This window comes from Argopecten irradians, chromosome 8, assembly GCF_041381155.1.
Source record: "Argopecten irradians isolate NY chromosome 8, Ai_NY, whole genome shotgun sequence".
NCBI lineage: Eukaryota > Metazoa > Mollusca > Bivalvia > Pectinida > Pectinidae > Argopecten > Argopecten irradians.
This window is the reverse complement of record NC_091141.1, coordinates 6,806,002-6,829,765: the sequence shown is the minus strand read 5'-3', so window position 1 is coordinate 6,829,765 and position 23,764 is coordinate 6,806,002. Positions and strand designations below refer to the sequence as shown.

Genomic DNA, 23,764 nt, shown 5'->3' with positions numbered 1-23,764 from the left:
GTCAGTAACCAGCTGGCGATGACGATGACGTTGTTGACGTTCCAGAGGTGACACGGGGAGAGCATCCTGGGGGAGCTGAGGAATACAGGTTAGGTACAGACCTGCATGGACTGTCTGTCTTCTGGCGTTGTGTAGACTTGTAATGTTCCAATGTCGTCTCCGACATTGAAGGAGGGAGGTGATTCCTGGATGCGTAGATTCATAGTTCTTGTCTCGCAGATCTGTAGTACCGGCTCCCGTGTGGTTGGAACAAGTCTAAAGTTGTTGGATGTCAGAGGTTGGCACGGTGCGTTTAGGGCTGATCCAACCGGGTCATTGGCGATGTACGTGGTGGCCGATTTTAACGACCGGTAGGGCTTGCGTTCCCGCACTTGTCAACGTTCAGTACCTTCTGATAGCACATGCGGTGGATGGTTGATATTCAGGCTCTTGATCGACTTAACCAAAAATTCAAACATTTCGGAAATAAAATGTTGAAGAGCGTTGTTAGGACACTGGGCGAGTTGGGGTTGCAAGAAGTTGTGTATCATCTCTCGGGAGTCAACTCGCCCAAAGGTGGTGTGCTGAAGTGCGTGTAGTTCAAGTTGTTCGTTTATGAATTAAACATGAACCTGGTGATTTCATTCTGTTTTCATGCGAGCCTTGACAAAGCCCTCACAAGCCTTATCAAAATCTGCAGGTTCGTTAGGATTTATACATGAAATGAAGACTTTAACATTTAACAAACATATTCATCATAATATCTATTTTACTTTAGCATTAAATCATACTAGCTGGTATCCTTGTTATCCAAACTTAACTCTATGCTTTGTCTCTAATCAAACCTCGTCTCCAACTTCTCCCTAGGACTTGCAACTCACAACTCTCTCCCCCAGAACTATCCTACTAGCTCCTTAAATATCCCTTACCTTTCGCCAATACCCAAAACTGTATCTAAACTAGGCCTAAACTTTTGGATCTAAGAAGGAGGGGGAATCGAGGCATTTAGATACAGAATAACCGTCTACCGTATCTGGGAAAGCGGAACTAAATGCCATTAATCTCTACTTGACCAGGATAGGAAGAGGGTTAAGATACAGAGGGCTCGTGGTGTACCTAGATACAGTATAGCTTTCAGGCCTAAAACTCACTAATCACTCCCAGCCCCAGAGAACATTGCTAGCTCATGGCCTGTAATTGTCCCCTAACACCGTTCCGCTCACTTTTTGGACACTGATTATATAGGAATATAGATTTAGTTCTACAGATTATACGCACTATTGAATATTAACTAAGAATTCTACAATATTGAAAGCTTACATACACGTGATCTTTTTTTTCTTTATTGGTAATAAAATTTACTTAGATAATTAAAAAATTCAAAATCATTCTGGACAAACCACCTGTCATTTTTTCAGATATTCATCTATATTTTTGTTTCCTTCTTTTTTTTCCGAATATCTTCAATATAGACCTAAAAATAACTATCCCGCTAGAAAAATATGTAGCAAATAATGTTTTCTATTTTCTATTTCTGTTTAAAATCTTTAAACTCATACTTATAACTTATTATACATGTATTTCCCTCAATTTGATAAGCCACCAAAAAATATTAGCGGGGATAAAATGTCACCTGGCATCACTCTGAAAAACGTAAATCAATGTTTGTTAATGTATAGCTTTTCCTTTCGTAATCAGTCGTGCTTGTATTTTGCAACCGATCCGGGGTATTGGTAATTTTATAGTACAGTACAAGGATTACCAATTATCCAACATGTTCAATGGAGAATACTTTTCTAAACAACTTTTCAAATGAAACGCATCCGGCTGTGAAATCGGCTACCATATACAGAACATGGATATTACATTTGTAATTAATCTGTTTTAAATTCATTCTATTATATAAAGGCGAAGTCATAGCGTATATAGTAATAATGAATAGCACATTTACTCAATTGTATGACTCAGAGAATTAAATGACGTCAACTACGAATAGAGAATCCTTTTTCGTGTCCCATATAATGACATGGGTTCTAGATATTGACCACAGGGGTTCGTATAGGTTTAGCACGCTGGTACATGTAAGTCAAAGTCCCACTATAGATTAATATATAGAGAAAGGTAATAGGCCATGGGCTAGGAGGGTTCCACATGCAACATCCCCCCCCCCCCCAAAAAAAAAAAAAAAAAAAAAATTTTATCCTAACCCTTTTGACCCACTGATCACAAATCAAAATGTTAACATTGCATAAGGTGGGATGAACTTCCGGAATTATTGAAATCTCACCATGTAAACATATAACAGTTTTGTTGGACATATTGATCGACTTTTTAACAAAACATCGACAAACAACGAGCTGATTCGATCAGTAAACCCGGACTAAAAGAGGGCAAACTGATAGTGTGTGCAAAAACCACGTGACAAACAAAATGGCAGAATCGGAAATGTACTTCTTTCTATCATAATCATTATTCCTTTTGGTAAGTATAATTGACATTAAAATATCATAGAATTACGTACAGATTAGAACCAAACTAAATATTTAATTATCAATTTGAAATAGTCGTTTAACGAAAAACATAACTGACGTATAGACGTAGCCTATTTCATAATCCATTTGTTATATATATAGATTATTAAATGATAGCGATAGGTCGTCAATGTATTATCAGTATCATGCCAATGATAAACGCCTGGGCGTTGTCTGGCCATGTATAAAATTATAGCATTTTTATCGTTATCGAATATTCACAAATAACATAAAAAGTTGGCCATTGGTACATGTGTTGTGTATGTACTAGTTATAGAGTAACAAAATAGGCCTGAGCTTACTGGATGGCCTGTGGTTTGGGAATATATACCGTACCCTATCAGGGATCGGGTCGAGGTGTTCCAGTTTACATTTACGATACGGTGTACATGTTTAGGTTAAGATGTAAATAAAAACAGGTTAGTGGTTTGGGCAAATATCCGATCAGGTATCGAATCGAGGTGTGCCAGTTTACAAACAAAACAGGTTAGCCCAGTGGCCTGTAGTTTAGGCATATACCCGATCAGGGATCGGGTCGAGGTGTTCCAGTTTACATTTACAATGTACGATGCGGTGTACATGTTTAGGTTAAGATGTAAATAAAAACAGGTAAGTGGTTTGGGCAAATATCCGATCAGGTATCGAATCGAGGTGTGCCAGTTTACAAATAAAACAGGTTAGCCCAGTGGCCTGTGGTTTAGGCATATACCCGATCAGGGATCGGGTCGAGGTGTTCCAGTTTACATAAACGATATACTTGAAGATTTTGATATAAATAGCGCTAGGAAATAGCGTGGTAGTTTTCTGTGGAAATAGAAATATAAATGCTGAAGACTGTGTGTTATTCATTGAGTTATTGCATTGTATAAATTAATTGTTAAAATTGCGAGAGTGGTTGAAATAATGTACGAATGCATCACATCACGGTCTCGATCTTTCTGTCAATACACAAATATGACCTAGATCTAGTGTGTGGTATTGTAAGATATCAGATTAAATTGTTGATATTACATCTAAAACAATGAATGTACAAACCTATGTTGTAGTTATTTCTCTGAAATACCGTCGATTTTATTGTTAGACGACTTAGCTTTTCTGTAAATGTCGTTGTTGATATCGGACTACAAGTTGACATTTTATATGTGAAATGATGCACAGGAAAATTTTTTGCTTCGTGTTATAGTATTTTTATGGTTAATTAATTATTTTATTTAAGGTTTGCTTCCACATTACACTACCTCTTTAATCTCAATCTAAATCTGAGGTTATAATCCTAACTATATTTACATTTTTTATATGTAGCTGCGCTCTTCTGAGGCTTTGCCTTAAATTCATATTTATACTTATATGGCTTTATTGTGTATAAAGATATACTCGTTGATTGTCATTGACGTATTGGTAGTTGTTTAGTAGAAGTAAGATGCGGAGCCATGCTGAAAACATGACATGCTTTAATGGCGTCAACTTCCGTAAGTACAAAGGATTCTGGGAGTAAACTCTAAGGGTAATACTAATATACAGAGTCTGATACGGAGAATCCGGATATTATTAACATCCTCCCTTCTTTAAAGAAAGATTATTTTATCTTTTAAAATTACTAGAAATAGATCTAGACTGTAATTAATATCTAAACTGTAACGATAATATAGAAACTACAATAATGGTTTCTCCCCATAATAGACACTCCCTTGAAAATGGTACTTCCGGTTTATGATGTCATCCGTTTTTGTGTATACCATGTGCTTGTTATGATGGAGAATGAATACAGTCAAGCTGATAAGTGTGTTGGGTTTATGTCGATCACAAACATCATAAATGACGCTACATGGTGTCAGAAGTGTGTGGTAAGACTGGGAGATTCAAACGAAGTGACGAATGTCAAATAATGAACACAAAGTGAAACGGTAAAACCTAACTCAAGTGCAAACATCACCGTGTCCGTGAAAATGTCTACTGGTACTACAAACACAGCCTCTACTACAATTCTCATGACTTCCCAAGCCCAAATAAATGCCGTTCCCATTGTTGTACAAGCTCCTGCAAACCTTCCCGTTCCCACAGCGCTAGACTTACGAGGCAATTTATGTGCTAACTGGAAAAAATTCCGTCGTATTTGGGACAATTATGAGATCGCGAGTGGCTTAAAACACAAAACTAAAGAACTGAGAAATGCTACTCTGCTAACTTGTATAGGGCCAGATGCATTACAAATATACGATGGGCTCACGTTTGACAACGATGACGACAAAACAGATGTAGACAAAGTGTTGGACAAATTCGAAAAGTTCTGCATTGGACAGACAAATGAGACTTATGAACGTTACCTCTTTAATAACAGGAGTCAGGAACAAGGAGAAACAATAGATGCGTATGGCGCAGCATTAAGGTCCCTTGCAAAGACATGTAACTATGGTGCATTAGAGGAAAGTCTTATCAGAGATCGGATCGTTATGGGGATTCGGGAAAATGCTACAAGAAAAAAACTCTTGCAGGATCAGTCACTGACATTGCATAGGTGTATTGACATTTGCCGTTCATTTGAAAAATCAGTTCAACACATGAAAGACATTACAAATGAAGAGGTTAAGGTATGCGGAAAGAAAGCAACTGATAACGCTCAACCACAGGACCGTCCGCAAACAAGTAGTGGAAAGAGAAATTCGCAAAAACAAATAGTGAATTGTGGCAATTGTGGATACAATCATGTAAACGAGCGCGAACGGTGCCTGGCATGGCAGAAAACGTGTGCGATCTGCGGAATGCTGAATCATTTTGCAAAGAAATGTAGGTCAAGACCTCGTCAAGGTCAAGGTCAAGGTCAAAGACAAAATCAAGGAAATGGACGTCCTGGTCGGAGATTAAAACCAAAGGTATATTACGTGGAGGCTACAAACGAGAGTTCAGATGATGACTTTTGTTTCACAATCGATCGAAAGGAGGTTAACACTATAAAACATGAGGAGATACCGACCAAGCTATATACCATAATTGAAACAAAGGGCATTTTAATTGAATGTCAACTCGACAGCGGATCAAGCGTGAACGCGTTGCCCAAATCTATCTATATGGAAGTCTTTGAGGATCCTCAGTTGGAACATTTAGTAGAGACAGATGTAACGCTTGTCATGTTCAATAACTCTGAAATGTCTCCGGTCGGGGCCCGACGAGTTCAAATCATCAACCCAAAAAATGGGAGACGGTATTCGGTCGAGTTTGTAATTGTAAATGGAAAAGTGAAGCCAATTTTAGGTTCCCGCGTTATACAAGCAATGGACTTAATAACAGTGAACACACAAAACCTATACTCGAGGGCTGAGGTTCCAAAGGAGGAAGTTCTACAACTTAAGTCATCCACTCACGTGCCGATCGTCTCCACATCAAATGCTTCATTGCCAGTGGATAATGAATCACAAGTCACAAGTCAGATACCATTGACAACGGATTCATCGACTGAAAATGTGTCAAAAGTGAAAGCTGACAGGACAATTTTCGAAGGACTCGGAAAGTTGAGAGGAAAACTGCATCTTGAAGTAGATCCTCATGTTACACCTTCGAAAATACCTGTGCGCCGGCCCCCTGTGGCGATAAAGGATGATTTTCGAACTGAACTCAATAGGCTGACCAATATTGGTGTGATTGCACCTGTAAACACTCCAACAGATTGGATCTCATCAATAGTAGTCGTGAAAAAGCCGAACGGAAAGTTGAGACTTTGTATTGACCCCAAACCATTAAACCAGGCACTTAAAAGGAATCATTATGCTATGCCAACCATAGAAGACATCCTTCCCGAATTGAACAAAGCACGCATATTCTCGGTAGTTGATGCAAAGGACGGGTTTTGGCATGTTGAGTTAGACGAAGAGAGCAGTTATTTGACGACATTTGGAACCCCTTGGGGCCGGTATCGATGGCTCAGAATGCCTTTTGGCATCTCACCTGCCCCAGAGGAATTTCAGCGGAGATTGGACGAGGCACTTGAAGGATTAGAAGGAGTTAAGGCGATACACGATGACATTGTTGTGTTCGGATGTGGTGACACAGATGAAGAAGCAAAGCATGATCGCGATCGAAAACTTCAGGCTTTATTTGACAGATGTCGTGATGAGAACATAAAAATCAACAGAGACAAGTTAAAGTTGCGCCTAAGCACTGTGACGTATTTGGGACATGTGATTTCGGCGAAAGGTCTGGAAATGGATCCGGCTAAAGTGAAAGCCATCACCGAAATGCCCGTTCCGAAAGACAAAGCTGGAGTACAACGCTTGTTAGGCATGATAAACTTTGTGCAAAAGTTTGCACCGCGATTGTCAGAGATGACCACTCCGTTACGTGACCTTTTGAAAAAGGATTCAGAATTTATGTGGGACGCAACTGTTCAAGGCAAGGCTTTTGATGAAATCAAGAAAGCACTGTCTGATGCGCCGGTATTGAAATTTTTCGACCCATCAAAACAAACGGTACTGCAATGTGATGCTTCAGAAAATGGACTAGGGGCATGTCTCCTTCAGGAAGGACACCCTGTGGGGTACGCGTCGCGAGCGCTCACGGCAACAGAATGTAACTATGCCCAGATTGAGAAAGAGCTTCTGGCGGTGGTTTTTGGAATGACAAAATTTGAACAATACACGTATGGAACACATGTTGTTGTCGAGTCAGACCACAAGCCATTAGAGATTATTGACAAGAAAAACCTGTTTAGTGCTCCTAAACGCTTACAACGTATGTTGCTAAATCTTCAGCGTTTTGACTACACAATCGTCTACAAGAAGGGCACGGAAATGTACATGGCGGATACGTTAAGCAGGGCATTTTTGTCAAGTACTGATGAAGAGACACGTGTTGCGAGTTGCCTTTCTGAATTTGAACACGTAAACACTGTGAAACATCTGCCAGTGTCGTCTGAAACGCTTCATAAGCTACAACAGGCCACTGAAAGTGACGCAAGTCTTATAGAATTAATGCGAGTTGTTCAACGTGGGTGGCCAGAGAGCAAAGAACAACTCTCTCAAGAGGTCCAGAAGTACTTCCCTTTTCGAGAAGAGTTGACTGTCCACAACGGATTGTTATTCAAGAACGACCGTGTAGTAGTGCCAATTTCCGAACGCCGTAACATGATGGAAAGAGCACATTCAAGCCATATCGGTCTCCAGGGATGTTTACGAAGAGCAAGGGAGTCAATATATTGGCCGAATCTGAATCGTGACTTTGAAGAGTTTATTCGGGCATGTGACACATGCAATGCATATTCGCAGGAGAATAGCAGAGAACCTCTGATATCGCATGAGACACCAAGTAGACCATGGGAAAAAGTCGGCGTTGACCTTTCTACTTGGATGGGAAAGACTACCTTCTAACCGTTGATTATTATTATTCAGATTTTTTTTAAGTCGACCGTCTCCATGACAAGAAAGGCACTGAGGTAATCAGAAAGTTGAAAGCTCATTTTTCGCGCTATGGTCTACCGTGTGTCGTTATGTCGGATAATGGGCCACCTTTCAACGGGAAACAATTTTCTGACTTTGCAAAGGCCTATGAGTTCCAATATGTCACTAGTTCGCCAAGATACCCGCAATCTAATTGGAAAGTGGAAAACGCTATCAAAACCGCCAAACGTATTCTTGAAAAATCCAAGAGGGACAAGACAGATCCCTACTTGGCCATGTTGGATTGGAGGAACACACCAGGGGAAATTGTCAAGTCGTCCCCTGTCCAACGGCTATATGGAAGACGCACCCGTACGCTGTTACCGCTAACAACAAAGCTGTTGGAGCCTAATGTGGTTCCAAACTCACAAACTCGAAAGGAAATTGAGCGAAGGAAAGACAAACAACAACAATATTATGATAAAGGTACCAAGGCATTGGCTGAACTAATGCCTGGTGAGACAGTCAGAATTAAACCAACTGTGTTCGGAAAGGAATGGACAAAAGCAAGCGTGCAAGATAAGGTGAACATTAGATCATACACAGTCAAAACAGAGGACGGGTCAGTATATCGTAGAAATCGGCATCATCTAAAGAAGACCCCAGAGGTCTTCACTGAGGATGACAATCAACCCATTTTGGAATCGGAGGTGTCTGAACCAGCGATGACGAACGTCAATGAAGGAGACGAGAGGCCGCCACAAAGGACGCATGAACAGACAGTCGTAGAGGTTCCACTGAGGAGATCGACTCGAGAAGTACATCGACCAAGTTACTTGAAGGACTTTGTGTGTCTCGTGAAACGTGCCACTATCCTTGAATAATATGTTTACTTTATGCGCAAGTGATAAACAGTTCAGTAACAAAGTCTGACTAGTCATTCGATTGAAGGGACAATTTACCAAAGACTTTTTTTATTTTGTTCTTGTTTTAATAGTTCATTTGTTAATGTTAATAATTTCAGCGAAGACTGTGAATTAAGTAAAAGTGGCACCATCGCGAAAGAGACTCTGATCTTGATGAATATAGTGAGTTATGAACAGTGCTAAAGAAAGGGGATGTAACGATAATATAGAAACTACAATAATGGTTTCTCCCCATAATAGACACTCCCTTGAAAATGGTACTTCCGGTTTATGATGTCATCAGTTTTTGTGTATACCATGTGCTTGTTATGATGGAGAATGAATACAGTCAAGCTGATAAGTGTGTTGGGTTTATGTCGATCACAAACATCATAAATGACGCTACATAAACTTTGAGTTATCACTTAATCATCAAAACTTTACTTTATGACCTGATTTGCTATAGACACTGTCCTTCACTGTAACTGTCACTTAAACTGGTAATGAACTTTAAACCCGAAAAAAAACACAACCTAAATTGAACACTGAAATCATATCCACAAATTAAATGCATGCAAATGTTCATGACCATTGCATCACTTGGTGACGAAGTCCTTGAACTTTACAGGTGCGCGTATTTCACGTTTGGGTCTACTATTTGCGATAGAGTTTTCATGCTTTGGGTCCTGAGTGTCTGGCTTACTGATGATAACCTTGCGTCGGTCCTCCAGTATGGTTTTCTCATTTTTAGCACTGCTGGTACTGCTGCTAGTTTGCACACTCGAACGCGATATTACATCTGGTACCCTAACTCGCAACGGGGGTCTATCACGCACATGCACATCAATGACCGTTGGTCTAATGTGTACACGATTACGTTTATATACACCACCATCCTGTCCCTTTAGCTCATACGTACGCTGACCGAGAATTCCGACAACTTTCCCGCGTTTCCACTGTTGCCCTTCGGAATGCTGATAATACACAGATTGGTCAATTTCAAGTTGGGACAAGTTTTGGGTTTTCTTGTCATAACACTTCTTCACAGACTGTTTACGTTTTTCGCGTTTTGCCTTTGTGTGACTGGTGTCATTCTGCGTTTTGTGAAGATATGGCAAGAATGTTCGTGTAGGCCTCTGAAATAGCATTTCTGCTGGGCTAAGTCCAGTGTCTTGTCTTGGAGTGTTTCTCTGCTCCAATATAGCCACATAGGGATCTCCTCCCTCTTTCTTGTTTTTGATAAGTAGAGTTTTCATGATTCTTACCGCAGATTCTGCCTTACCATTCTCCCTTTGGTGCATTGGTGATGAAATAGAGTTGCTTATTCCCCAGTCTGTCACGAATGATTTGAACTCCTGACTTGTGAACTGCGGTCCTCCATCGGATATACTATCGATTGGGGTATTCCATAGCGAGCAAAATGTTTCTTGAGTAGAGATATCACTTGAGAACTAGTGGTTTTTGTAAGTAGATCTACCTCAATGAAGCTAGAATAGTAGTCTACGGTGATAAGGTATTGCCTCCCGGCAATTTCAAACAAATCCAGACCAACTTTCTGGAAAGCAAAATCACCATCACAGTGCTGCTTAAGGGGTTCCGCAGCAGGTTTAGCTTTCATTCCTTGACAGATTTCACAGGCATCAGCTATTTGTCTAATGTCTTGTGCCATGCTTGGCCAATATACTGTGCCTCGAGCACGACGCATCATACTATCATATCCAAGATGTGCACTATGTAACCTTTGTTTGATGTTCGCTCGTAGTGCTGACGGAATAATGACAGACTCGCCTTTGACCACTAGTCCATCTTCTACACTTAAGGTGTCGCGAATGTCGTAGTATGGCAATATACAGTGTGGTACTTTGTACTTGTCACTTGGCCATCCCTCAAGATTTCCATCCTTTTGAACTTCCCGTCTGATTTCTTCTAGTCTAATGTCTGGGATGTTTTCAAAAGTTTGGACTGACAGAATGCGTGGACGTGCATTCTCACAACTGCTCAGATGAGCCCTACTGAGCGTGTCGGCTAGAAATAGATGCTCTCCCTTGACAAAACAGAACGTCACATCATATCTGTACATACGCACCATAATGTCCTGTATTCTTTTTGGTGCCAGGTTCAGAGGTTTCTGTAGGATTGAAGCAAGGGGTTTGTGGTCGTTTTCAATTGTAACACTACGGCCATAGGTGTATTGGTCAAATCGTTCTTGACCAAATAATACGGCGAGCGCCTCCTTTTCTATTTGTGCCCATCTGCGTTCGCATGGAGTAAGTGCACGAGAGGCGTACTCGATAGGTTTCCCTTCCTGCATTAAACATGCACCTATACCAGTTCCCGAGGCATCACATTGTACAACAACAGGTTTCTTTGCATCAAAGTATTGCAAGACAGGTGAGTGAGTTAACATGTGTTTCAGTGAAGAAAACGCCTCCTCACACTCAGCTGACCATTCAAATGGAGTATTCTTGCAGGTAAGTAGACGGATAGGCTCAATCCTGTCTGAGAGATCTGGCAGGAAACGGGACATGTATTGTACCATTCCACAAAGTCGTTTGACACCTGACACATCACTTGGTGCAGGCATTTCAAGTATTGCTTTGACTTTTGATTCGTCAACTTTCACTCCATCTTTAGTGATACGATGGCCATGGAATCTTACTTCCGATAGCCCTACTTCTTGCTTGTCTTTATTCAAAATAATGTTCTTTTCAGAGCAACGATTCAGCACAGCTGCTAATTTCTCGTCATTATCTTTCTTGGCCTCTTCATCAGAATTACCACGTCCAGCGATGATTATGTCGTCAATGACACAGAAAGTTCCCTCAAGGTCGCCTAGAGCTTCATCAAGTTTGTGTTGGAATATCTCGCTTGAGACTTTGAGGCCAAATGGAAGTCTGTTCCAACGGTATCGTCCAAAAGGTGTCATCATAGTTGTGAGATAACTTGAATCTTCATCAAGTCGAACATGCCAGAATGCCTCTTTGATATCCAGCTTACTAAATACTCTAGTGTTGGCTAGTTTTGGCAAGACATCCTCCAGAGTGGGAAGTTTGTAGTGCTGTCTCCTTAGAGCAACATTGAGAGGTTTAGGGTCTATGCATATTCTCAGTTTGCCATTAGCTTTATGAACAATGGCCATCTGACTAACCCATTTGGTTGGTTCAGACACAGGTATCAGTACTCCTCTATCTACTAAACTGTCAAGTTCCTGTTTGACTTTATCCTGTAGTGCTATGGGAATTTTACGACAGGGTAATACCTTTGGAGGTACAGTCTCATCAACATGTAGGGTTGCCTCCCCGAGATCACCTAGTGTTGTGGTCTCAACTTTTGACACAAAACGATCCTCGTGTATGGTTACGAAACCAAGCTGCTTGATAGTAGGTAGTCCTAGCAAGTTGGTATATCCGTTCTTGACAACAACAAAGGTTATGTTGGAAACCTCTCGATTCCGTGGGTTGTAAACCGGAAGTCGACATTCTCCTAGTGGTTTCAGGTTTGTGTTGTTCCACATGTTTAGTCTAACCTTAGTTGGGGTCACCTGATCTTTACGGACATATCTCTGGCAGATAGTATTTATGTCTGCTCCACTATCAACTTGGAAGGAAACGTCATTATCATTCACGATGAGTGTAGCCTTGATACGGTTCGAGTTGTTCTTGTTTACCGCCATGAGCCAATTATCATCATAATCAGATTCATCACTGTCTTTCAGCTCCGACACAGCATTTATTTTCTTACACTGTGACTTAAAGTGATTGTTACCATGACAATGATCACATTTCTTTCCCCATGCCGGACATTTTCCCCGTTGTTTCTTATGTTTAAATCCACAGAATTTGCAGTTGAATTTTAGTGTCTCTCCAGACTCTTTACTCTGACTTACAGTCTTCTTATATTTTTGAGTTGAGTGGTGTTGGCTTTTCTTTCTGTTTGGACCTTTCTGATGTCCAACTGCATTAACTTTATTAGAAGATGCTGTAGACTGGTCACGAAATTCCTTCGCCTGTTGGTTGGACTGTTTGTTCATAGGCCCTACAGAGTTTGACAGCCTTGTTGAGATCTAAGTCGTCATCTCTCAGTAAAAGTTCTTGCAATTTACAAGAAACTGAAAATACAATTTTGTCACGTATCATGCGGTCTTTTTCACTGAAATTACAAGCACCTGCACGCGTTTTCAGTTCTGTCAGAAACTTATCAAAGGGCTCGTGGTACACAGTGTTCCAGAAACGATGGGTTTCTAATACCTCGTTTTTCCTGGGGTTACAATAGTTCTCTATTGCTTGTAAAACCTTTTGTGGGTCATGCTGGTCAGTATCAGTATCCCATGTAAGATTGTCATATACTTCCACTACTTGTGGCCCAGCACAGTTGAGAATGACTGCCGTCTGCACTTTTTGGCTTTTCTCAGAGACACCAGAAGCGTCGACGTAAATGTCTATCTGTCTTCTCCATCGCTTAAAATTTTCGGCGATGTTCCCCGTGGATATATCAAGAGGGGGTGGGGTTCTTAAGGACGCAGCAAAACTCACGTTTTCTGTCGCTGCAGGTTGGACAGGATCAGCCATGTCGAGAAGTTAATAAGTACACGTGGTATCAAGATCTAGCCACGAGCACGTGTGTATCACGAGTGTAGAAAACACGGCATAGATGAGGAGAATTTGTGATCATTCAAACAATTCATCAGAAAGTTTATATTGCCTGGTCGTTGCTATATCATAGTTCCTTACCGCTGCCACCATGTTGATTGTCATTGACGTATTGGTAGTTGTTTAGTAGAAGTAAGATGCGGAGCCAGGCTGAAAACATGACATGCTTTAATGGCGTCAACTTCCGTAAGTACAAAGGATTCTGGGAGTAAACTCTAAGGGTAATACTAATATACAGAGTCTGATACGGAGAATCCGGATATTATTAACAATACTGTTTTTCTATTAGGCACAAATGCATTGTAAAGAATGTTTATTGTTATCGGAGGGATTATATTATTGTTCCTTTGCGTAAGGTCTCGAGTGTGCGACCACAGGGACCTGGCACGAAAATTTTTAACCAATAGTATACATATATATATCAAGGGTATGAACTCGGCGGTCGAGAAAAACGGACCTATTTTTTTTAAAACCGTGATTATTCTTATAAATAGGTACTATACAACATTGACGGATATCTTACCTTAAAGAGAAATAATTTATCTTTCCATTGAGTGTTTGATGAACAAAATTGGCCAAGTATTTCATGTTTTGGCTTGATGAATCAAGAAATTTACGACAAATATGCTAGGTAGACATTCCCTGTCCGGTCGAAATGTCGTCTCGGCTCTAATGGGTACCTCAAAAAAAATCACAAAATCTACGCTTGTGGTGGTAAACAGTACCCATAACTGTGTTCATCCACAATCTCCTTTGGAGGTGTCATGACCCGTACTTTGTAGAAACTCCATTTAAACATCGTGTAGCTCACTTACTTTAACCGTAACCGCCATGTTCATTTTTTTCTCGGAACGCTTCTCGACTTTACATATCGTGACTACATTATGCAAAATATGTAGTGTTGTGCTTGTGAGTAAACTCGAGAAGCGTTTCGAAGAACAAATGAACATGGCGGTGACGGTTAAAGTAAGAGAGCTACAAGATGTTTAAATGGAGTTTAAAGAGAGCTACAAGATGTTTAAATGGAGTTTCGACCGGACATGACAAGGGATGAGAGTAGGGTTCTACAGCATGGTGGAAGTAACATGGGCTATACCACTCTAGCTATAGGTGTAGAGGTGGGCGAGGGTCGCATGTGACAACCTGCAACAATGATGGCAAAACTTGTTGGCCGGATTACCTTATACATTTTAAATTGTTGCTATATTAAATAAATGGAAAGAAAACGAAATGGTATTTGAGCTTGCTATCTCTTTGCTTGGATCTGCGCAAGAGGTATCGGGTTATTTGATGCCATCCAAGCGTCAGAATTATAAAATGCTAGTCGAAGTATTGACTCCCCGATTCCATCCAGATAATATGACGGAAATACACAAGGCTGAAATGAAAAGTAAGACTTCGAAGGAAGAATGACACACTACCAGAGCTCGCATATGGCATCAAGCGATTGGTGAGACTGGTTTATCATATGGACTGTGGACAGATAAGACATCAACTGATGCTGGACTGCTACATTAACAGCTTGAACGATTCAGATATGGAATGGGCTATGTATCAAAGACAAGCAAAGACAATTGATGAGGCAGTGAGAGCAAGTATGGAATATGAGGGTATTAACTTTAAAAAGAGTAAATGTAGTAATGCCTCATCCAACGTAGTTAACCGAAACCAGACAGTTGAGGAAACAGAAACTGCAAATAAAAGCAATGTTTTATTGGGCACTATGCAACAGCTTTTTCAATTTCTGAATTCCTTAAAGACTAAATTGACAAACAATTTAAGTAGATCTTCTACAGATCTACAGCAAATCAGAAAGAAGGACTTCAAAATTCATGATCTTTGTTTCATTGTCATCACCCAGGACTTAAGAGGATGAACTGCATCAAATATCAAGAAGGAACATAAATCATGAATCTGCACGCTACCAAGGAATACTTAGGAATACCGCAACCGGGTCCGGTTTTTGCCACAGTGGTGACATCGGTGGGATCCTGAACACAAGGAAACCATGACTCCGGGTATAAAGACTTAGCAGAAGTTAAATTCATAGAGTACAGAGAATATATTTTCCATGCATTTATTACTCATTTTACTTTATTTTGATGACATAGAGCTACACAAGAAATTATGGTACACCATGATTATTCTAAGAAATAGATAGACTCCCTCTTGATTCATAAAATAGTTGAACTCCTTCTTGAGTCGAGAAGAAGACGAACTGAAAAGGAAAGAATCTGAATCCATAAGGGTTGTGGAAGTGTAGAGACTATTTATACTAGGATTAAACTAGAAATAAGAGTAAACTATGTGAGTTTATGACTATGTGTATTACCAAGAATTGTAGGTAAGATGTCCAATGTAAAGTTTGGATGATTATAAGTATAATGGGATTAAATGAGAGCATATTTGTATATCGTCATTTTTTATCAAGTGATGCAGGTTCTTTGTAAAGCGATTTTTGCAACTTTAGAATACGTATTGTATATTTACATGTGTATGGGAAGGTTTTCCCCGAGGCGTAGTGTAAAGTAGCAGATGAAAAATGTAATCTGGGTGATATGAAGGGGAGGATTTAGCCTGTGGTAAAACAATAATGAAATGTATAAATGTACAAGTGGTTTTTTCTCTTAAATTCCGGAGTTAAGGTACCGGAATTACTTTTTAGGTCACCTGACCATAGTTCGTGGTGACCTATTGCGATAGTCTTGTGTCCGTGGTCGTGCGTCGTGCGTCGTCCGTTAACATTGTCTTGTGAAAAACTTGAGTAAATATAAACCCAGCTCAATGAAACTTTGTAAGTAGACTAAAATTTGAAAGATTTCGGACGAGTTCGAAAATCAGATTGATTCAATAGTAATTTACAGAGTTATTACCCTTTGCATTAATAATTACTATTGGACCTTGTGAACGCGATAACTTGAGGAAACTCGGACGAGTGTGAAAAGCAGTATGATTCGACAGTAATTTACGGAGTTATTGTCCTTGTACTTATAATTACCATTGGACCTTGTGAACGCGATAACTTAAGTAAATTTAAACCGAACTTAATGAAACTTTGAATGTAGAATAGCATTGAAAAGATCTCGGACGAGTTTGAAAATCAGCTTGATTTGACGATCATTTACGGAGTTATTGCACTTTTCACTAATAATTATTGGACCTTGTGAATACGATAAGATTGAATAAATATGCACTCAGCTTCATGAAACTTTGTATTTAGATTAAAATTGGAAAGATTTAGGACAAAATAAAAAATTGACCTGATTAGATCGTAATTCAGCTTGTTTGTAAGAACACATCTTGATTATGCAAGCTCTGTGGGGCACCAATCAGAATAAAGGATATAGCCAAATTGATTATGTACAGAGCAGAGCCACGAAAAGTCTACCAGGCATGAAAGAACTAACATACCAAGAAAGACTACTGAATCTGAAACACCTACCTTAATATATAGGAGGATTCGAGGAGACCTGGTAGAACTGTTAAAATAACCAACATCCTTTATGACAAGGATTTTGTTAACTTCTTTGATAGAACATCTGAAGGTGTTTACTCTCCTTACTGTTACAGTCTTGTATGTGAATGATGGAGAAGAAGCTATCGCTTAAGACGGCGGTGCTACAGCTGCCCCCGTGTAAAGTGTGTGATGGGAAGGCTTCCGGGATCCATTATGGTGTCAACTCATGTGAGGCCTGCAAGGTAAAGTGTACTATTATAAACTAACAGATCTTCATCTGCATCTATTTCATCTAGATAAATGTCTTCCTGGTATTTGAACTTAACTTGAGAGCAAAAAAAAAAAAATCAAATCAGTGTTATATATGAAAATGTGAGACATTTAATGTTAAACATATAATATATATGTGTAGTATGCAAGTGCTCCTCTGGCCAAATGGTTTAGGTGTCCCACCATTCTATCATTAGTCCTGGATAATAAGTAACATATAGTTTGACCTCAGTTTAAAATAAAATCTTGCACATGGTCTTTTCCCTAAAATATGAGGCATGTATATCTCATACTAATGTAGCAGGATTGAACTGGGTTGATCATCGGTTACCAGGTAGCTCAGCGGTAGAGCATCCGACTGTAGTGTTCGGAGTTCCCTGTTCGAATCTGGGTCTGGCTGCTACATTTTCTCCTTCCCTGTTACACTAATATGTAGGTCCACCTAGGTGAGATGTGAATGTGTTGCGTACCATTATCGGGTCACCTACATTTCACCCTTTGACCTTAATTATTAAGTCTAAGTACAATCAAACCTGCCCTAACGGCCACCTGTATATAACGACCGCCTGTCTATAACTTCCGATTTTTAGACATTGACACTGTGTTTAATGACCACCTGTCTAATGTGACTTAACGACCGGTCAGTTTAGCCCCGTCAAATTTGTATAATATATTTTGCTTTTAAATTGCCTTCTTATATATGAGGTACTGGCTTATCATGCTTGGTATATAGGTCCATCCATCTAATTAGTGAGGGAAATACGACTTATGGCAGATACGATGATAGCTGCAATATTGTAGCTCAAAAGACTTTTAGACTGAAAATGGTGTCGTCTTTAGAGCTACAATTGTTCCCTATTACCGCTAATGGAGCAAAGTGATGATTATGCAAACCATTATAAAACGTTTGTTTGCATTTTATCGTACTTGTTTGATATAGCTTACCTACTAGGCAATACAACCGAACCACATAAAATATCAAATTCTCATCGAGGCATTATTTTTTTACATTATACATATGAAGGTCTTTCAGAAGGGAATTTATACGGCAAGTTCACAAAATGTGATTTTGACGTCTTGTGAGCGGTACGGTAGATATTAAGCATGCTATTTATGTTTGTTTTGGACAAAAATAATATCTGAATGCATTTATATGCATAAAATAATCGGAAACCTCCAAAAAAAGTATGGAAAAACTGTGCCCGAGGGATTTTCGGAGGCAGTGCTCCACTACGGGTACGTATATTCGTTCTAATACAAATGAGTGACTTCAATTCACCAAATTATCTTGTTTACTGTGTATATATTTATATTATTACAAACTTTTGTGGGTATGTATGATGATCCTCAGAGATTTGTTATTTTTGTGTCGCCTGCAACACAAGTGCGACACATAGGTATCATTATGTTGGTGTCGTTGTCGGCATCGGCATCGGCGTCGGCGTCCGGAAAACGATAACCGTGCGATAGATTAAGTATTTTTATTGTCCGATTTCTACCAAACTAAGTATATTTCTTTATATCACGACGCTCAGTGTACGCTGATTACATGGGTGGTCCTACAAAACTCCACGAGTCTCAGTGTACGCTGATTACGTGGGTGTTCCTACAAAACTCCATAACGCTCAGTGTACGCTGATTACGTGTGTGGTCCTACAACACTCCACGACGCTCAGTGTACGCTGATTACGTTGGTGGTCCCACAAAACTCCACGAGTCTTAGTGTACGCTGATTACGTGGGTGTTCCTACAAAACTCCATGACGCTCAGTGTACGCTGATTACGTGGGTGATCCTACAAAACTCCACGACATTCAGTGTAGGCTGATTACATGGGTGGTCCCACAAAACTCCACGAAACTCAGTGTACGCTGATTACATGGGTGGTCCTACAAAACTCCACGACGCTCAGTGTACGCTGATTACGTGGGTGGTCCTTCAAAACTCCGCGACACTCAGTGTAGACTAATTACATGGGTGGTCCTAAAAAAACTCCACGACACTCAGTGTACGCTGATTACATGGGTGGTCCTACAAAACTCCACGACACTCAGTGTACGCTGATTACGTGGGTGGTCCTACAAAACTCCACGACGCTCAGTGTACGCTGATTACGTGGGTGGTCCTACAAAACTCCACGACACTCAGTGTACGCTGATTACGTGGGTGGTCCTACAAAACTCCACGACGCTCAGTGTAGGCTGATTACGTGGGTGATTTGATACCCTTTTTCTTTTTCAGGGTTTTTTCCGGCGATATCTTTCTCGGAAGGAGCCCTATAAATGTTCCAAGGAAGGGAAATGTGCAATAAAGGACAGTCGACGTGGAAACTGTTCAGCATGTCGTATGGATAAATGTTTAAAGCTCGGAATGTCAAAGGAAGGTATGTACAGCATAGTGATTAAAGAGAGATATGTACAGCGTAGTGATTAACTAGGCATGTCAAAGGGAGGTATGTACAGTGTAGTGATTAAAGAGAGATATGTACAGCGTAGTGATTAACTAGGCATGTCAAAGGGAGGTATGTACAGTGTAGTGATTAACTAGGCATGTCAAAGGCAGGTATGTACAGCATAGTGATTAAGGGAGGTATGTACAGTGTAGTGATTAACTAGGCATGTCAAAGGGAGGTATGTACAGTGTAGTGATTAACTAGGCATGTCAAAGGGAGGTATGTACAGTGTAGTGATTAACTAGGCATGTCAAAGGGAGGTATGTACAGTGTAGTGATTAACTAGGCATGTCAAAGGGAGGTATGTACAGCGTAGTGATTAACTAGGCATGTCAAAGGGAGGTATGTACAGCGTAGTGATTAACTAGGCATGTCAAAGGGAGGTATGTACAGTGTAGTGATTAACTAGGCATGTCAAAGGGAGGTATGTACAGTGTAGTGATTAACTAGGCATGTCAAAGGGAGGTATGTACAGCGTAGTGATTAACTAGGCATGTCAAAGGGAGGTATGTACAGTGTAGTGATTAACTAGGCATGTCAAAGGGAGGTATGTACAGTGTAGTGATTAACTAGGCATGTCAAAGGTGAGAATGTACAGTGTAGTGATTAACTAGGCATGTCAAAGGGAGGTATGTACAGCGTAGTGGTTAACTAGGCATGTCAAAGAGAGGTATGTACAGCGTAGTGGTTAACTAGGCATGTCAAAGGGAGGAATGTACAGTGTAGTGATTAACTAGGCATGTCAAAGGGAGGTATGTACAGCGTAGTGATTAACTAGGCATGTCAAAGGGAGAATGTACAGTGTAGTGATTAACTAGGCATGTCAAAGGGAGGTATGTACAGCGTAGTGATTAACTAGGCATGTCAAAGGGAGGTATGTACAGCGTAGTGATTAACTAGGCATGTCAAAGGGAGGTATGTACAGCGTAGTGATTAACTAGGCATGTCAAAGGGAGGTATGTACAGCGTAGTGATTAACTAGGCATGTCAAAGGGAGGTATGTACAGCATAGTGATTAACTAGGCATGTCAAAGGGAGGTATGTACAGCGTAGTGATTAAAGAGAGGTATGTCAAAGGGAGGTATGTACAGCGTAGTGATTAACTAGGCATGTCAAAGGGAGGTATGTACAGTGTAGTGATTAACTAGGCATGTCAAAGGGAGGTATGTACAGTGTAGTGATTAACTAGGCATGTCAAAGGGAGGTATGTACAGCGTAGTGATTAACTAGGCATGTCAAAGGGAGGTATGTACAGTGTAGTGATTAACTAGGCATGTCAAAGGGAGGTATGTACAGTGTAGTGATTAACTAGGCATGTCAAAGGGAGGTATGTACAGCGTAGTGATTAACTAGGCATGTCAAAAGGGAGGTATGTACAGCGTAGTGATTAACTAGGCATGTCAAAGGGAGGTATGTACAGTGTAGTGATTAACTAGGCATGTCAAAGGGAGGTATGTACAGCGTAGTGATTAACTAGGCATGTCAAAGGGAGGTATGTACAGCGTAGTGGTTAACTAGGCATGTCAAAGGGAGGTATGTACAGCGTAGTGATTAACTAGGCATGTCAAAGGGAGGTATGTACAGTGTAGTGATTAACTAGGCATGTCAAAGGGAGGTATGTACAGCGTAGTGATTAACTAGGCATGTCAAAGGGAGGTATGTACAGCGTAGTGATTAACTAGGCATGTCAAAGGGAGGTATGTACAGCGTAGTGATTAACTAGGCATGTCAAAGGGAGGTATGTACAGCGTAGTGATTAACTAGGCATGTCAAAGGGAGGTATGTACAGCGTAGTGATTAACTAGGCATGTCAAAGGGAGGTATGTACAGCGTAGTGATTAACTAGGCATGTCAAAGGGAGGTATGTACAGCGTAGTGATTAACTAGGCATGTCAAAGGGAGGTATGTACAGCGTAGTGATTAACTAGGCATGTCAAAGGGAGGTATGTACAGCGTAGTGATTAACTAGGCATGTCAAAGGGAGGTATGTACAGCGTAGTGATTAACTAGGCATGTCAAAGAGAGGTATGTACAGCGTAGTGATTAAAGATGAAAGGTATGTACAGCGTAGTGATTAACTAGGCATGTCAAAGGGAGGTATGTACAGTATAGTGATTAACTAGGCATGTCAAAGGGAGGTATGTACAGTATAGTGATTAACTAGGCATGTCAAAGGGAGGTATGTACAGTGTAGTGATTAACTAGGCATGTCAAAGGGAGGTATGTACAGCGTAGTGATTAACTAGGCATGTCAAAGGGAGGTATGTACAGTGTAGTGTTACATTAACGAATAACAGAAAGGAGAAACCAGCAGCTAAATTCAAAACACAATTTAATTATATATACAATATTATACAGAGATGGTTTACAATATCTAAAGTAATTGGTGGTGGTACAAGACTAGTACGATGATTTAAAGTGTTACTTATCTGTATGCGAATGTCCTGGTATAATCCTTGATCCTTCCAGGTTTCAAATTAACAATAATCACAAATCCACAAGGAAATTGAATGTCCACCGATGATTTGTAAAGTTCCAGGCAATATGAATAAATCCACTCACAGTGGTGTAATAATCCACAGATAAAGTCACAATAGCTCTCCCAATAGAATCTAATATGGCACAGTACAATTCTTGATATGTCTCATTACAGGTCTCATTACAGTTCTGATTAGCCTTGGGCAGCTGGAGTATATATAGCTTAACCCTAATTCAAGAATATTCGAGAACCTTCTACTTCTAGAAATATCTAACTAAAAGCAGTAAACAAATAAACACACATAACTTTCTGGAAATAGATCATCTCTTTTTAAAATCAACATGTTTACAAACATATTTGTTTATACATGATTATATTCTAGAAAGTTCTATAACCTAGATTAATGATATGACCTTTATAGGATGTATTGAAAAAAAAAGCTATAGGAGTTATCTCCCTTATCTCATAACTACATGTATTTAGTGTCATACATAACACACCCCTCCTTAAAGAAAAGAAAGTTTTCTTGAAAAGGAAACTTTCTTGAAATATCAAGTAACCTTTAAATCCTTGATAAAGCATCAGCCAGAATATTGTCTTTCCCTTTGATATGTTTAATGTCAAGATTGTACTCTTGCAAAGTCAAACTCCACCTGATAATTCTTTGATTTTTGTTTTTCATTTTCCCAATGAAAGTCAAAGGGTTATGGTCGGTGAAGACCAACACAGGCACAACTGTAGTGCAGAGATACACATCAAATTGGTTCAAGGCCAAAATCAACGCTAAACATTCTTCTCTCAATGGTGGAATAATTTCTCTGGTGTTTGTCAAACTTTTTCGAGAAATAACAAATTGGATGGTCAATTTGTTCAGTACCTTCTTGCATCAAAACAGCACCAACACCTACATCACTGGCGTCAACAAACAGTTTAAACTGTTTATTAAAATCTGGAGCAGTCAGAACTGGTGAGTTTGATAGTATGGCTTTCAATTTCTCAAATGCAGACTTACATTCGTCTGACCAAACAAATTTGACATTTTTCTTTAACAAAGCAGTAAGTGGAGCTGCTATAACAGAGAAAACAAAGGGAGGTATGTACAGTGTAGTGATTAACTAGGCATGTCAAAGGGAGGTATGTACAGTGTAGTGATTAACTAGGCATGTCAAAGGGAGGTATGTACAGCGTAGTGATTAACTAGGCATGTCAAAGGGAGGTATGTACAGCGTAGTGATTAACTAGGCATGTCAAAGGGAGGTATGTACAGTGTAGTGATTAACTAGGCATGTCAAAGGGAGGTATGTACAGTTAGTGATTAACTAGGCATGTCAAAGGGAGGTATGTACAGCGTAGTGATTAACTAGGCATGTCAAAGGGAGGTATGTACAGTGTAGTGATTAACTAGGCATGTCAAAGGGAGGGTTTGTACAGTGTAGTGATTAACTAGGCATGTCAAAGGGAGGTATGTACAGCGTAGTGATTAACTAGGCATGTCAAAGGGAGGTATGTACAGTGTAGTGATTAACTAGGCATGTCAAAGGGAGGTATGTACAGTGTAGTGATTAACTAGGCATGTCAAAGGGAGGTATGTACAGCGTAGTGATTAACTAGGCATGTCAAAGGGAGGTATGTACAGCGTAGTGATTAACTAGGCATGTCAAAGGGAGGTATGTACAG

General features: G+C 40.0%; 1 long non-coding RNA gene across 1 annotated transcript; it reads left to right on the top strand.

Annotated features, from left to right (window-relative positions):
* Positions 1-1,721: 1,721 nt before the first annotated feature.
* Positions 1,722-19,535, top strand: LOC138329222 (uncharacterized). Its single transcript, XR_011209429.1, has 3 exons — positions 1,722-2,460; positions 17,001-17,129; positions 19,398-19,535. It is a non-coding gene; the product is annotated as an uncharacterized lncRNA (long non-coding RNA).
* The last annotated feature ends 4,229 nt before the right edge of the window (positions 19,536-23,764 follow it).